We start from the raw sequence: 10,346 nt of genomic DNA, 5'->3' as shown, positions 1-10,346 counted from the left end.
ACGTCGCCAAATCCCGGACGACTCCGTACCACCCCGAAGGAGATGCTTTGCCTGAACGATTCAACAGGACCCTGTTGGACATGCTTGGAACTCTGAAGGGAACGCAGAAAACAGAATGGAGTCGTCACGTAGAAACGTTGGTACACGCGTACAACTGTACTCGCCATGAGTCCACTGGGTTCTCCCCGTACTTCCTCATGTTTGGACGGGAGGCAAGACTCCCCGTAGATGTGCGTCTTCGAGTCTCAACGGATGGGATACACAATGCTACCCATTTCAAGTATGTGCAAAGGCTAAAGGACAGTTTTCAGCAAGCTTACCAACAGGCTGAGAAGTCTACAGCTAAACTGAATGCTGGCAATAAGAGACGATACGACAACAAAGTCAAGTATCGAGAGTTACGTCCTGGGGACGCTGTGTTACTTCGTAATTTGGGAGTCCCCGGAAAACATAAACTGGCAGACCGATGGAGAGATGGCGTATATGAGGTAGAGTCACAGATGCCCGGCCTCCCGGTCTATCGCATCAAAGACACAGACGGCCGGGTAAAGGTTTGGCATCGTAATCACCTTCTCCCTATCCCCCAAGTGGGAGACGAAGAAGAAGAAATACAGGCCACACCGCTCAACGGTGAGTCCGATCTAGCAGAGGTGGGTCAAGAGACTGTAAATAATGAGACCCACTCTAAAACTCCTGAAGACCCTATGGAGGGACCCTCTCAAAGGGACTATTCCACAGAAGGGGCATCTCCCGGAGGAGCTACGGGTAAAGGGCCCCGTAGGCCAATGCCTACTAAAGTGGCACCAACAGGCCAGCCTTTGGATCCACAGAGCCCATGCTTTGTGCCTAACAGAGACTGTTCAGAGACATTTCTCCCCTCAAGGGAAGAGGCTGAGCCTCAGGACTGTACTTATTACTCCCCAGAGGGAGTTGCTGAAGAACAACTCCGTAGGAGCCAAAGGGTCAGGTACCCTCCAAATCGGGTAACCTATGATCAAATGGGGGCACCCCATTATGAGGCTCAGCAGTGTTCTCGGAGTAAGATACAGTCTGTGATTGTGATGCTCACCGAGTTATGCAACCTCGTTTAGAGTTATACCTGTGCTAAGTTATATATTTTGATGCATTTTTATTATATAATTTCTGTACGGTTTGAGTTATTTATCCCAAGCGAGGTCGTTGGGGTTTTTCACCAGGGGGAGGATGTAGCCAGGTCCCCCGTGGCATAGTTGCCTTCCCCCCTTCTGCCAGCGCGAAGCAGCTTGTACCTGGAAGTTGTGGCCGGTTGCCGGGAACGCGAGCGGAGCGGTTGCTAGGCACGCAGCGGGCCGGTTGCGCAGGAGGCCAGCTAGCGCGAGAGGCCCCCACACAGCTCACGCACACGCAAGGCGGGAAGGACAGCCCCCAGGGTGCACAGGGGCAGAGACACGTGACACCAGGGAGCCAATCGGAAGGCCGGATTCCCCTGCTCCCAGTTAGATACATTTCGCGGGGTTTTGGCAGCACGCAGGCAGTCAGGATCCGGACCAGCTAGGGGTAAGAGGTAGATGCAGGGGTCAGTGACCCTCTGCATTAGGCCAGCAGCCCCAAGGCCCCAGTTAGGTCCTGAGCCACCTAATAGCTTGTGGAGTATAGGGACAGGCCCTAGATAGGGACATTGCCCCATTTATTGGTAGCTTAGTCAGGGACACAGTGCCTAAGTCGTGCGGCCCTGTGAGGTGGGTTCTGGGCTCAGAACCCCACTAAAGACCCTGGGACTAAGGTGATATTATCCGCGCTGGAGGTCACCCAACGCGGTGTGGAGGACAACGTCGGATCGGGCGGATCTTCCGTGATATCGCGGTACCCGTGGCTGGAGCCGCGGGCAGGTAACCTACCATTCACGTGCACCAACAAGGCCTAATCACCAGACATAGTGGCTGCGCAGTCACACATATATACAGACATTGGTATATGACTTTGGGAGTGCGAGACATTTGGGTTGGGGTTACTGGACATAGGGTGGGGTCACTCTGCGGGAGGTTAGCGTCCGCCGTGACGCCTAGAGGTGGTAGCGTCCGCCGTGACGCCTAGAGGTGGTAGCGTCCGCCGTGGCGCCTAGAGTGGTTAGCGTCCGTCGTGGCGCATGGAGGTTGTGTTGAGATGTGATGAAGTATGTTGTTGCATGTAGTAAAGTCAATAGTTATATAGAGCTGTCTGTGTGGTCATTGTGTATTGTCCTGTGAGGAACTACTCCCCCTCTGGTGGGAGCCATCGCAGGTGGAGGCGCTGCATCATTAGTATTCGTAATATATTGCCCCAGGTTCCCTATAGCGGAGGCTCAGCCTTCTGTGAGCCAACAGGTATAGCACCAAATACCGCGTAACATTATATGTTCCCTGCACTCACGAGGTATATACGATTGGGTGAGGTGATATGACCGTTACATCCCAATTTCCCTCCCTCTCCTTTTCATCCTTCTAAGACCACACTGCCCATCTATTTTTCGTCATTTCTCTCCATGTTGCTGTCATCTATCATCCCCCTAGACATACATCCCAATTTATTGACAACTTTACAGCCTGGCTCCTACACTTTCTCTCCCCTGACACACCTACTGTCATAATGGGAGACTTTAACATACCTATTGACAGTGGTCGACAAATAACCCAAAAATCTACTCGCCGGACAAAAAAATCTACTCGCCAGCTAGTACCACATGTGTGCTGCTTGGGCCAATAGGAGCTCGCCACGATGTTAAATCCACTCGCCGGGGGCGAGCAAATGTATAGGTTTGTCGAACACTGCCTATTGACAATCCCACTGCTACTTCAGCTGCCCATCTTATCTCTCTAACCTCCTCCTATGGTCTTTCCCAGTCAACCACCTCTCCTAACCACTGCAATGGCTACTCCCTTGACCTGGTTTACTCCTACTTTTGCTCTGTCTCTATCCCCTCTAACCCACCCTTTCTTCTCCCTGTTCATCACCTGCTAATCTTTAACCTCACTCTACCCTATGCATCTTCCACACGCACATACACTCCTACATACCCTAGACCCCCTCCAATTTTCAACAGCTCTACCCTCTCCTATCCCAACCTAGCATCCTATCTATACAACAGCATACTCTGATCAGCCTTAGACATGACTGCATCCTCTATGGCACACTAAGCTCCACCTTAACTCACCTTTTTAACCTCTCTCACATTCCCATCTTCTTTCAAACATGCACTCATCACACCTATTCTAAAGAAAACCCTCACTTGATTCAGCCTCTCCCTCTAACCACCTCCCCATCGCTCTTCTCCCCTTTGCCTCCAAGCTACTTGAGCAACTTCTATACAACCACCTAACTCCCTTTCCTTTCACCAACACCCTGCTTGACTCTTTACAATCTGTTTCTGTTCTCTACACTCCACCGGGACAACACTAGCAGAAGTGACCAATGACCAACTCAAAGCTGAATCTAAGGGTCACTTTTCCCTACTAATTCTCCTGGGTCTCTCTGCTGCCTTCGACACTGTTGATCACCCCCTTCTTATAAACATTCTCCACTCCATTTGACTTCATGATGCAGCTTTCTCCTGGCTCACGTCCTACCTTTCCAACCACTTCTTCAGTGTTTCCTTCTGTGGTGTCTTCTCTTCACTCCCTCTTTCTGTTGGAGTCCCACAAGGCTCTGTCCTTGGCCCTCTGCTCTTCTCACTCGACACCTCTTCTCTTCGTGATCTAATAAAATCTTTTGGCTTTCAGTATCATCTTTATTCAGATGACATCCAAATCTATCTTACCTCCCCTGATCTCTTCCCCTATCTCCTGTCCCGTGTCTCCTACTGCCTCTCTGCAATTTCCTCCTGGATGTCTCACCGCTAACCTGAAACGTAACATGTCCAAAAAATAATTCATATTCTTTCCTCCTTCCACTGCCACCGCTATACCAACACACTCCCTCACTGTCAATAACACGACGATCTCCTCAAGCCCGTTGTCTAGGGTTCAACTTTGACTCTAATCTCTCTTTCATTCCTCATATTCAGTACAGTACCTCATGAAGTCCTGTCATCTTCACCTCCGAAATAGTGCCAAGATACGCCATTTTCTCACTCGTGATGCAACTAAAATCCTAATCCATTCACATCATGTCCCACCTCGATTACTGCACATTCTCTTAGTTGGAATTCCCCTCCCAACTCCAATCCATCCAAAATGCTTCTGTTAGACTCATCTATCTCATACACTGCTCCACTTCTACTGCTCCACTACGCATATCCCTACACTGGCTTCCCATAGCCTCTAAAATTCAATGTAAAACCCTAGAAATAACTTACAAAGGTCTCAACGACACTGCCCCTCCCTTACATCTCCACTCTCATCCACAAATACATACCTAAATGCCCCCTATGTTCTGCCCACAACACCCACCTTTCCTCCCACCTTATTACTTCCTCTGACTCCCAGCTGCAAGACTTCTCCCGTGCTGCCCACTCTCTCTGGAATTGCCTACAACGCACCATTACACTATACCACAGCTTTCAGATGTTTAAAAGCACCCTGAAAACTTACCTTTTCAAGGAAGTCTACTCGCCATACCTGTAACATCCAACTCCCCTCCCCCTCCAACCCCATTGGGACCAGCTGTGTGGCTGGACCAATCTCCACCCTATGTAATATCCAATTCTCCCACAACCTTAATGGCTTCAGCTGTCAGACTATTACAACACGCTCACAATGGTGCCTAGCGCTATTCTCTGAAAGGTGCAAAATACAATTGAAATTAGTAGTGGCTGGTGATATTAGTACTAAACAGTGAATACATATGTGTATACAAACATGAATGTGACTCAAAGTCCATTAGCTGCCGATAACGTCCACTGATTTTCTTTGAAATCAGATATAGCAATGTCCCAAAAAAGACTTTAATTGGCACTTTATGGTGGAAAAATATATATAAAAAGTGTTTCGAAAACCCAACCGTTGAAAATGGTTATGCGCATGAGGTCCGTTATCCACAGTTCACGTGAATTGATAACATGTGGAAACAAAAAACACAATCATAGTGTACTACTTCAGTGGGTAAATATGTCATTAAACTAGCCTCTCTCAATGGGCATTTATGAATTAAATCATTAGGGAAAAGGTGAAGTACAGTAAATTAAGAGGAATTAGTAGCTCCACAAAAAAGGATATCCGACAAAATGGGTCATAGGTTATGTGAACTTGGGGTTATCCCCACTATCATGGAAAAAAGGATATTTATAAATGACTAGCATTAAAATGGTACATTTTAATAGACAACAGCCATATAGCAAAATACAAAATAAAAACACAATAAAAATCCCAATATAACTGCAATAAATGTTGCAAATCTTCTTGACGTCTCAGAGGGTGTAATGTTTGGAATCCTACTCACGAGATGGTCCTAGTTCATGAGCAGGTATTTGTGTATTGTCTGGAAGCTGTGATTCCAGCTAGGCTGCTTGCTTCTCTGCAGACCTGCTACTCAGCGGATCAGATCTCTCCTCTCCGATCGTACACACCATCTGGCCTTGCAAGACGACGTCACAGCTTAATCGCCTCATACAGCTTCAGGTACTCCCAGTATCACCTGTGTTAACCCTATGCGTTTCACGACAAAGTGTCGCTTCCTCAGGGTTATCCATCCTGATACCCCTGGGAAAGCGACACTTCGTTGTGATCCGCCGAGTAGCAGGTCTGCAGAGTAGCAAACAGCCTCCAGACAATACACCAATACCTACCTGCTCATGAACTAGCAACATCTCGTGAGTTAGATTCCCATTTTTACACCCTTCGAGATGTCAAGAAGATTTGCCACATTCATTGCAGTTATATTGTGATTTATTTTTATAACTTCAATTTTTATTGGTTTTTGTTTACACGGCATTGCACTTCATCATACATAAAGTCACATTATTTATATTGTGATTTTTATTGTGTTTTTTACTGTGTTTTTATTTTGCATTTTGCTATATGGCTGTTGTCTATTAAAATGTACCATTTTAATTCCAGTCATTTATAAATATCCCTTTTTCCATGATAGTGGGGATATTACACTATGATTGTGTTTTTTTGTTTCCACATGTTATCAATCCACATGAATTGCAGACAATATATATATATTTTGTTCACCATAAAGCGCCAATTAAAGCTGTCAGACTGGACCATATTCTAACCTGAGCCACACCTTATCCTACAATGAGCAGCCACCTTACCCTCTTCTTTCAACATTGTCCCTCATTTTCTGAAGATTTTAAATTCACGAGCTGGGCCCTAATTACCTCTTTGTGTCTGTTTGTGCATGTGTCCTCACCTATATGTAACCGTTTATGTTTATATAATATACATGTAACCGTGTACCCCTGCCCCCCCTCATACCTCCGATGCGGGGAAGGGGGAGGCGATTGCCGGTGTGCTGCAGAGAGGTGTCGGGTGCCGCCGGAATGGCAGGCGGACCCGGCACAGGAGATTGCGGTTGCGAGCAGGGAGAGGGAGCTCCATTGCGCTGGAGTCTCAGCAGCGCACCTGGCTAGCGGGGCCGCCATGACAGGTGCGCATCTGCAGAAGGGTCCCGACAATCCGGCGGAGAGCACGAAGCTCGCGCATGCGCAGGGGACTGAAGAGAGGCGGCCATGTTTTATAGCTCCACAAGGGAACTACATATCCCAGAATTCCCTGGGGCGGCCAGATCAGGCACTGCTCGGCCAATAGGGCTGCCAGGACTCCCCTGTAAGTTTGCTACATTTGGCGCGTTAGAGCGCAAGGCATCATTCGGAGCAGGCATGCAGAAGGGGAACGTAGGGTCTGAGTGTCAGTGGCACCCAGATTAGGCCAGATCACCCCGTTTAGGCCCCAGCTAGGCCCTGACTCACCAATAGATTGTGGCTGCTACAGGGAAGTCCATAGTAAGGAACATTCTCCAGTAGCTGCATATAGTCAGGTTATATCACCGGTGAGATGCCACAAGGTGATCACAGCCTGTGGTCTGGGATCAGACCACCTTCAGCAAAAGAGATTCTTAAAGGTGGGACCCTCCTACCGGAGACCACCTAACGCAGAGACGTACGCCATCACGGATGTCGCTGGATCAGTGGATCCTCATCGCTAAGTCGGCCGCACCGAGAACTGGAGTACTCGGAAGGTACCTCAAGAAAGTGCACCAACAGTTCACGGGGTATCGCTACTCCATACACTTTTGGGGACGGCCCGGACATTTGGGAAAAGGATATCAGGGTATTGATGCCTAGCACCTAATGTACTTTGGGGACACACATTGGTGGTACTGAGTTGGGGTGTTCACTATATTGTGTGGTAGTGTTATGCTATATGTGCTGTCAGTAAAGGTTGTTATTATATACTGTGTGTGTCTACTATTACGATTAGTTCCTGTGAGGGGCTCCTACCACTATGCTGGGATCCCTCAGTGTGCTGGACCTGAGATATGGGTACTACCAGGAAGGATACTCAAGTAAAGCCAAGGTCCTCAACAATTTACTAAAGATCTACCCTGAGGATCCTGGGCAGAAGGCCGGATCTGTACGATAACCTTTTGGAGACAAGTGGACGCCTACATACAAAGAGGCTTTCATAGGACTCAAGAAAAGTCTCACAGAAGCCCCGATCCTGGCCTACGCCGATCTGGAGAAACCATACATCCTGCATGTGGATGCCAGTTTCAACAGGCTGGGAGCTGTGCTACAACAGAAGTAACCTGCTGGCCTATGCCCAGGGGGTGGGGAAAACCCAGGATTAGTCGTAGCAGCCCTGCTCTTACCAGGGCTTACTGCCAGGAGAAGAGCAGACTGGTAGCCAGAAACCAGCCCTGGCTATATTTATATTATATATATATATATATATATACTGTATATATATATTCCTCGACAAATGCGGTCGCCCCCTGAAAATGAGATGTTTCAGCGGGCTGCTATGGCGGCATTTTCCTCCTTCCTTCCTCCACTTAAAATGGCTGCACGGCGAATGCTGTATTGCCATGACAACGGGACACTATGATGTCACGTGGCAAAGAGACAGCACACCCCTCCCCCCATCCACCTTCCCAATACTCCAACACAGGCTCCTGCGCGGGCATCCGCAGGCCGCCCCCGTCGGCCCATCTTCAGCAGTCAACTGCTTTGCCATCCGTAGCCCCCTCCCCGGTCGGACCATCTGCAGCAGGCCCCTCCTAGGGATTCCCCACTCCCATTCGTGACATCCGCAGCCCCCCCGGGGGGGTTGTTTAATATATATTGGGAGTTGGGTGTATTTTTTATATGTATTGGGGCGACAGGGTCTTTTTGATATGAATTGTATCCAAGCAGTCAAGTGTCACCCACCCACCCAGTCAATCAGTCACTCAGTCACCCATCCAGTCAGTCAGTCAACCCGAGGTCAGTCAGTCAACCAACCAACCCACCCAGTCAGTCAGTCAGTCGTCAATCAATCAACCCACCCAGTCAGTCAGTCAACCCACCCAGTCAGTCAGTCAGTCAACCAATACCCAGTCACCAAAAGTCACCCAGTCAGTCAAAGTCAGTCAAGTGTCAGTCACCCACACACCGTCAGTCAACCCACCCAGTCAGTCACCCACACACCCAGTCACCCACGCACCAAGTCAGTCACCCACCCACCCAGTCACTCACCCATCCAGACTAGTCACACACTCACCCACCCAGACTAGTCACACACTCACTCACCCAGACTAGTCACACACTCACCTACCCAAGTCACACACTCACCCACCCTAGTCACACACTCACCTACCCACCCTAGTCACACACTCACTCACTCACCGACCCACCCTAGTCACACACTCACACACCCACATCACACACTCACCCACCCTAGTCACACACTCACCCACCCATCCTAGTCACACTCACCCACCCACCCTAGTCACACACTCACCCACCCACCCTAGTCACACACTCACCCACCCTAGTCACACACTCACCCACCCAGACTAGTCACACACTCACCCACCCAGACTAGTCACACTCACACACTCAATTGTTATTAGGATTTTACTCTTTTTTTTTTTAAAGTGGGGGCGGGGCTAGGTGGCAAGTAGATTTTTTGTTTCAGCGAGTAGATTTTTGGGTGATTTGTCAAGCACTGTATAAATATAATATAATATATATGTGTATGTGTGTGTAACACCCCTAAACCCCCCCCCCCCGCCCCCCACGAGAGATAGATGGTTATTAGGTGTTAGTGTGCTCACCTGATTGTATTCCAGGAGCCTGGTCCTCCGCATATAGGGAACTTGGATGAAGGATATCTTGGTATGGTGCAGTGCCTCCACCTGTAAGGGCTCTGCCATAAGCAGGTGTTCACCCCCCACAGGAACTCTTGTAGAAAAAGAACCACTCTGGAGTGCCAGTAACAGTGCAACAGGAATTTATTTGGAGCATAGGCATACCCAGTAATTCGTGCTTTCATCCATGGTACACAGTGTAATTGGATCCTAGCACATCCACCCCTTTTCCTGGGTATACAGGCCTCACATATGCTGGGTCCAGATATAATATCCTTACTCAGGGGGTATCATCCATCCCCAGGGCAGGACAAGACTCAGGGGGAGTCCCAGCAGACTCAGGAGGAGTCCAGTTAGAATTGAACACCCTCACTCCTAAGGGGTAAGGCAGAACTCCCACTCCGTAAGGAGCAGAACTGGAACTCTCTCACTCCTAAGGTGTGAGGCAGGACTCTAGCCCATGGCTAGCACTGATCTCAACCCAATGTGGAGGAATCTTAATACAGGAGGCGGGACCATGCTATTCTTCACCAGTGATTGGCAGAATCAAACTGTAGCTAGGCCCTCATCCTGTCATATGGTCCCAGCAGCTCACAGGCCCAGACATGTGCCTCTAAGTTGCTACAATCCTGCAACATGAGGGGATGTGATCTCACTAGGTTGCTACCATTAATCCTAGCACTGCCTGCTATTACCAGGATTTATATGCCAGGCTATGGGGAAATAGCACAGTGATATCTCTCTCCCTCTCTCCCTCTCTCCCTCTCTCCTCTCTCTCTCCCTCTCTCCCTCTCTCCCTCTCTCCCTCTCTCCCTCTCTCCCTCTCTCCCTCTCTCCCTCTCTCCCTCTCTCCCTCTCTCCCTCTCTCCCTCTCTCCCTCTCTCCCTCTCTCCCTCTCTCCCTCTCTCCCTCTCTCCCTCTCTCCCTCTCTCCCTCTCTCCCTCTCTCCCTCTCTCCCTCTCTCCCTCTCTCCCTCTCTCCCTCTCTCCCTCTCTCCCTCTCTCTCTCTCTCTCTCTCTCTCTCTCTCTCTCTCTCTCTCTCTCTCTCTCTCTCTCTCTCTCTCTCTCTCTCTCTCTCTCTCTCTCTCTCTCTCTCT

This window comes from Ascaphus truei, chromosome 2 (assembly GCF_040206685.1).
Source record: "Ascaphus truei isolate aAscTru1 chromosome 2, aAscTru1.hap1, whole genome shotgun sequence".
In the NCBI taxonomy this organism is placed as follows: domain Eukaryota; kingdom Metazoa; phylum Chordata; class Amphibia; order Anura; family Ascaphidae; genus Ascaphus; species Ascaphus truei.
This window is presented reverse-complemented; position numbering follows the sequence as displayed.